Below are 6,996 nucleotides of genomic sequence, written 5' to 3' on the forward strand. Positions count from 1 at the left end.
GCCTGGCTGAGTCTAGGCCTGGCTGACTCTAGGCCTGGCTGACTCTAGGCCTGGCTGAGTCTAGGCCTGGCTGAGTCTAGGCCTGGCTGACTCTAGGTCTGGCTGACTCTAGGCCTGGCTGAGTCTAGGCCTGGCTGAGTCTAGGCCTGGCTGACTCTAGGCCTGGCTGACTCTAGGTCTGGCTGAGTCTAGGCCTGGCTGAGTCTAGGCCTGGCTGAGTCTAGGCCTGGCTGACTCTAGGCCTGGCTGACTCTAGGCCTGGCTGACTCTAGGCCTGGCTGACTCTAGGCCTGGCTGACTCTAGGCCTGGCTGAGTCTAGGCCTGGCTGAGTCTAGGCCTGGCTGAGTCTTGGCCTGGCTGAGTCTAGGAATGGCTACAGTCTATTGTAATGTTAGCTCCATAATAATGGCTAGCGGATAGGATGTACTGTATAGTGTCTAGCTGGCCGCTCTGGAAGGTACCATGCTAGGGCAGGCAGGCAGAGGCCACTCAGGTTTCAACCCGCCTGTAACTGAATGACATTGTGTTTTCTGACCTTGCCTCAGTCCAGATCAGACACGCTAACTAGCTACTGTTAGCCAGTTGCTCTCTTCCTCCCTGCTCTCTCTCCCTCTCTCGCCCTACCTGCTCACTCCCTCTCTCTTACCCTCCCTGCTCTCTCTGCTCCTTTCTCTCTTTCTCTCTCTCTCTCCCCCTCCTTGTTGACTCTCCTCTATCTCCATCTCACTCCCTTCAGCTCCCACTCCCTCTCTCTCACTCCCTCCATCTCCCTCTCTCTCTCTCGCTCTCTTTCTCTAGTACCTCACCTTCATCTCTGCCCTCCCTCACACTCTCTCTCTCTCGCTCTGACTCACTCTGTCACTCTCTGGCTCACTCTGCAATAGCTTTCATTAATATTAAAACGATGATGTATCATGGTCTAGCTCACAGAGCCGTACTGCCATCAGCTAATCCAGTGAATATTATAAAGTGGAGCAGTAGAAAAGCGTATAGCAGCAGTCCTTATGACTCACATAAACACCCATCAGATAAAGGAATATCATGTTACAGAGGCAGAGGTAAACTGATATGGTATCCTCTCCTCTCCGTTCCTCTCCCCTCCTACTCTCTCCTCCTCTCCTTTCCGTTCCATTCCTCTCCCCTCCTACTCTCTCCTCCTCTCCTCTGTTCCATTACTCTCCCATCCTACTCTCACCTCCTCTCCTCTCCTCTCTCCTCTCCCCTCCTACTCTCTCCTCCTCTACTCTCTCTCTTCTCTTCTCCTCTCCTCTCTCTTCTCCTCTCCGTTCCATTCCTCTCCCCTCCTACTCTCTCCTCCTCTCCTCTCTCTTCTCCTCTCCGTTCCATTCCTCTCCCATCCTACTCTCACCTATACTCTCTCCTCTCCCCTCCTACTCTCTCCTCTACTCTCTCTCTTCTCTTCTCCTCTCCTCTACTCTGTCTTCTCCTCTCCGTTCCATTTCTCTCCCATCCTACTCTCACCTCCTCTCCTCTCTCGCCTCTCTATTCCATTCCTCTCCCCTCCTACTCTCTCATCCTCTCCTCTCTCTTCTCCTCTCCTCTACTCTGTCTTCTCCTTTCCATTCCATTCCATTCCTCTCCCCTCCTACTATCGCCCCTCCTCTACTCTCTCCTCTCCCCTCCTACTCTCCTCTCTCTCTCTCTCTCTCTCTCTCTCTCTCTCTCTCCACTCCTCTCTCTCTCCACTCCTCTCTCCTCTCTCTCCACTCCTCTCTCTCTCTCTCTCCACTCCTCTCTCTCTCTCTCCACTCCTCTCTCTCTCTCTCCACTCTTCTTTCTCTCTCTCTACTCCTCTATCTCTCTCTCCACTCCTCTCTCTCTCTCTCTCTCTCTCTCTCTCTCTCTCTTTCACATCTCAATTTAGTGTCACTGTGGCTTGAATAATTTATTGGTAGAATGAGTTGTTGCTGCTAGGTCAGTGTCTGACGTACACTCTTGTGAGACGCTATACTCTTAGAAATAAAAGGGTTCTACCTGGAACCAAAGGGGTTCTACCTGGAACCAAAAGGGTTCTACCTGGAACCAAAAGGGCTCTACCTGGAACCAAAAGGGTTCTACCTGGAACCAAAAGGGCTCTACCTGGAACCAAAAGGGTTCTACTTAGAACCTAAAAGGGTTCTTCGACTGTCTCTGTATGAGTACCCTTTAAATAACCCTTTTAGGTTCCAGAGGGTTCTACATGGAAGCAAAAAGGGTTCTTTCCACTTGGAAACAAAAAGGGTTCTCCTATGGGGACAGCCGAAGAACCCGTTCGGAACTCTTTTTCTAAGAGTTTACCTACTACCTGTGCTCTCCTCTCAGCCCCATGGAAAAGGATATCAAACCTTTAACATTACACAAAATCACTGCATAATCATTAAAGACACATAGATGTTTATTAGAGTCATGAACACGGTGAGTTTCTTCACTGCACATGTACAGTGTCTGATTTATTTATACACTTGAATAGATAAATATAAAACCTCAAAGCTAGCTCCCTTACACACTTGATAAGCGTCCAGGTTGTATCACATCCGGCCGTGATTGGGAGTCCCATAGGGCGGCGCACAATTGGCCCAGTGTCGTCCGGGTTTGGCCGGAGTAGGTAGTCATTGTAAATACGAATTTGTTCATAACTAACTTGCCTAGTTAAATAAAGGTATATATTTAATTTTTTTTAAAGAATTACACGGCCTAAGGTAGGCCTGCGGTAATGGATCCTGGGTCGACAGTGAGTGCAGTGAGGAGTAGGAAGGTTCTGTGTTGAGGTACTGAGATACGGCCTGCTGGTGCTGCTGACTGTGAGCTAGGCTCTGTATGGCTCTCTGGTTCTGTGGCTCACGTGCAACATACTCCCCCTGTTGGAGAGAAAAGATACTGATTTGCCATTCAGTGTATGTATTCACACATCAGCCATTTGTAGTTCATTCTAGGACAATATTGTGCCACGTGAAAAATAAATAGCCTATTAAAGAGGTTATTTAAAAAATCCTTAACCATTTTAAATCAATCACACTGTAATAACATTTGTAATAAACTATCTATAACATTAGTGATGTAGCATTACTCTGACGGTAGGTACCGTTAATGTGTATAAATATATCTATAACGTATATTTGTTACAGTCAGGTGCTGGATGTGGAAGAGAAGAACACCTGGTGATGCCTGTTAACGTGAACTGGCAGATCCATGTAAAAAGGAGCCGGGCCGGGCCACGAGGGAGCGTTTCTGGACTGCCGCTGCGCGGTGGGGGTCACCACCATAGTGGACATGTCTCTGTAAGAACATGAAACAGCCTGTCCCAATTCGCTCCCTACCCCCCCCCCCCCGGTGTAGCACCGGAAACAGCTTTTTCACCCTGAAATCTAGAGCCATAATCATTATGCTAATGCTGATCATTATGCTAATGATTATGCTAATAATTCCTTGTAAAAAAAAAATATATATATATTTTTCAGCATACCTCTTGATCTGTCTGTATCCTCCTGACTGGTGAAGCTAAATATGCTTTTCTGCATCTCTGCTGAAATGTGTGTTAAAAGATTGAAAGGGAAAATGAGTCTCATATTCAGTACTTGCAGGCTTTTCTAACGTCTACCAATCTTGCCAGCTGGCATCCCAGCTAAGATAAGAGTAGCTAGCATGTCTAACTATCTTGATTGATAGACTGAGGGGACATGTGCCTCTGTTTCCCCCTATGGGCATGACACCTCTGATGGCGGAAGCTTCTCCGGTTATACTTATGCAGACCCTTTCAGATCTGCAAACATTGAGGACTTAGGGCCAACGGGGGTAGGGTTAATGAGTGACTGAGGCTGACTGAGTCCCCTTTCCCACATAATCCACATACAGGGGTTAGGGGTTGGAGATAGGGGGACATGGGGAAAGAGGTGTAAACAGATTGCCTAACTTTTAAATCTGCCTGTCATCATGACTCAGTAAGCCTACCTTTTAAATCTGCCTGTCATCATGACTTAGCAAGCCTACCTTTAAAACCTGCCTGTAATCATGACTCAGCAAGCCTACCTTTTAAACCTGCCTGTCATCATGACTCAGTAAGCCTACCTTTTAAATCTGCCTGTAATCATGACTCAGCAAGCCTACCTTTTAAACCTGCCTGTAATCATGACTCAGCAAGCCTACCTTTTAAACCTGCCTGTAATCATGACTCAGTAAGCCTACCTTTTAAACCTGCCTGTAATCATGACTCAGTAAGCCTACCTTTTTAAACCTGCCTGTCCCCATGACTCAGTAAGTCTTCCTTTTAAACCTGCCTGTAATCATGACTCAGTAAGCCTACCTTTTTAAACCTGCCTGTCATCATGACTCAGTAGCCTACCTTTTAAACCTGCCTGTAATCATGACTCAGTAAGCCTACCGTTTAAACCTGCCTGTCATCATGACTCAGTAAGCCTACTCCTGTGGCATCCTGGTTTCAGGTTTCAGATCTATTTTGGGGTACACACAGAGCTACTGTATCACTCACATTGTTGAAAGAAAGTCCAAAATGGATGCAGACAGTATACTCAGGAGATCAGTATTTCAGTAAGACCAAATAAAGAGCCCGTTTAGGATACAGCTGGTCATTTATGAACATTTGAACATCTTGGCCATGTTCTGTTATAATCTCCACCCGGCACAGCCAGAAGAGGACTGGACACCCCACATAGCCTGGTTCCTCTCTAGGTTTCTTCCTAGGTTTTGGCCTTTCTAGGGAGTTTTTCCTAGCCACCGTGCTTCTACACATGCATTGCTTTGCTGTTTGGGGTTTTAGGCTGGGTTTCTGTACAGCACTTTGATATATCAGCGGATGTACGAAGGGCTTTATCAATACATTTGATTTGATTTGATTTAATGGACAAGTGTTGGATCACGTCCAGCTACGTCAACGATTGCAGTTGGCTGATATGGACATTTTTGCGCTGGATATAATCACGGCCAGCTGTGCAGGTTAGCACAAAGCTCAATCTGATGGGAACAGATAACATATGGCCACAGATAGAAGAATGAGCCAGATGTTTCACCGGATGTATAAATCAGAAGAATCTGATCGGCATTTTCACTCACCACCAAATATGGTGATGACAGGAAGCTCAGTGGACGGCAGTGGGGAAAAGATGGAGGAAGATGGATTTTACCCAACATTCTGCACATTGTCTCATTGATTAAACATTTGATCTCGATACAGTTTTCTGTTCCCAAAACTAGAATCTGTTACGAACAGAATGGACTACGTTTTGTTGACTTTAAATTGAGCTTTCGCACAGGCGCATTTCACAAAGTAGACGTTCGCTAATGGAAATCCGCATATACATGCTACAGTAGAACGCTAGCTCGTGCTTGGCTCTGCCCATCTCTTTGCTTGTTCTGGCCACTGTGGACTCTCTTAGGTTAGTTATAAACATCTTCGATATAACGTTTGATCACGTGCAACTACGTCAACAATTTTTATTGGCTGATTCGCATTTTGAGACAGAAAAAGATCAAACTTAAGTATGGCTCGCTCGGCTGGTGCTATCACCTACACAGATTCACTAGGCTGGTGCTATCACCTACATAGATTCACTCGGCTGGTGCTATCACATACACAGATTCACTAGGCTGGTGCTATCACCTACACAGATTCACTAGGCTGGTGCTATCACCTACACAGATTCACTAGGCTGGTGCTATCACATACACAGATTCACTAGGCTGGTGCTATCACCTACACAGATTCACTAGGCTGGTGCTATCACATAAACAGATTCGCTCGGCTGGTGCTATCACCTACACAGATTCGCTCGGCTGGTGCTATCACCTACACAGATTCACTCGGCTGGTGCTATCACATACACAGATTCGCTCGGCTGGTGCTATCACCTACACAGATTCACTCGGCTGGTGCTATCACATACACAGATTCGCTCGGCTGGCGCTATCACCTACACAGATTCGCTCGGCTGGTGCTATCACCTACACAGATTCACTAGGCTGGTGCTATCACCTACACAGATTCACTAGGCTGGTGCTATCACATAAACAGATTCACTAGGCTGGTGCTATCACCTACACAGATTCACTCGGCTGGTGCTATCACCTACACAGATTCACTAGGCTGGTGCTATCACCTACACAGATTCACTCGGCTGGTGCTATCACCTACACAGATTCACTAGGCTGGTGCTATCACATACACAGATTCACTCGGCTGGTGCTATCACCTACACAGATTCACTAGGCTGGTGCTATCACCTACACAGATTCACTAGGCTGGTGCTATCACATAAACAGATTCACTCGGCTGGTGCTATCACCTACACAGATCTAATACACCACTGGAACACTGAATAAATAAACACATTAGGCACATTTGGGCTTGATGCAACATTTTGAACAGAAATACAATGTTCATTGGATCAGTCTAAAACTTGGCACATACAATGCTAAATGCTAATGCTAAATGCTAATGCTAAATACAATCTAAATTGCAGCTGGGATGGAATAATACAGTATGGCCTTTCTCTTGCATTTCAAAGATGAGATGGAAGAGAAAAAATACAAAAGAATGTTTGATGTTGTTCTTCGTATTATCTTATACCAGATCTATTGTGTTATATTCTCCTACATTCCCTTCACATTTCCACACACTCCAAAGTGTTTCCTTTCAAATGGTACCAATAATATGCTTATCCTTGCTTCAGGGCCTGAGCTACAGGCAGTTAGATTTGGGTATGTCATTTTTGGCAAAAATTTGAAAAGAAGTGCTGGATCCTATCTACAGTATATGGATTTATGATCTCTGTGGTAACTTGTGTCTGTACAGGGGGAACTCTGAATTCCTCTCAATGAGGGTCTATTGTCTTCTCAGGAATTCTGTCTAATTTACATTGGTCTCAAATCCCACAGAAGCTCTTAGATGGTGTGACACGGTACAAAACATGGATTTAACATCTTTCTGAGTTTTCCCCGAGAATGAAGACAGTATCGCCAAGCGCAGGTTAGTTGAAAAAATC

This window comes from Oncorhynchus mykiss, chromosome 1 (genome assembly GCF_013265735.2).
Source record: "Oncorhynchus mykiss isolate Arlee chromosome 1, USDA_OmykA_1.1, whole genome shotgun sequence".
In the NCBI taxonomy this organism is placed as follows: Eukaryota; Metazoa; Chordata; class Actinopteri; order Salmoniformes; family Salmonidae; genus Oncorhynchus; species Oncorhynchus mykiss.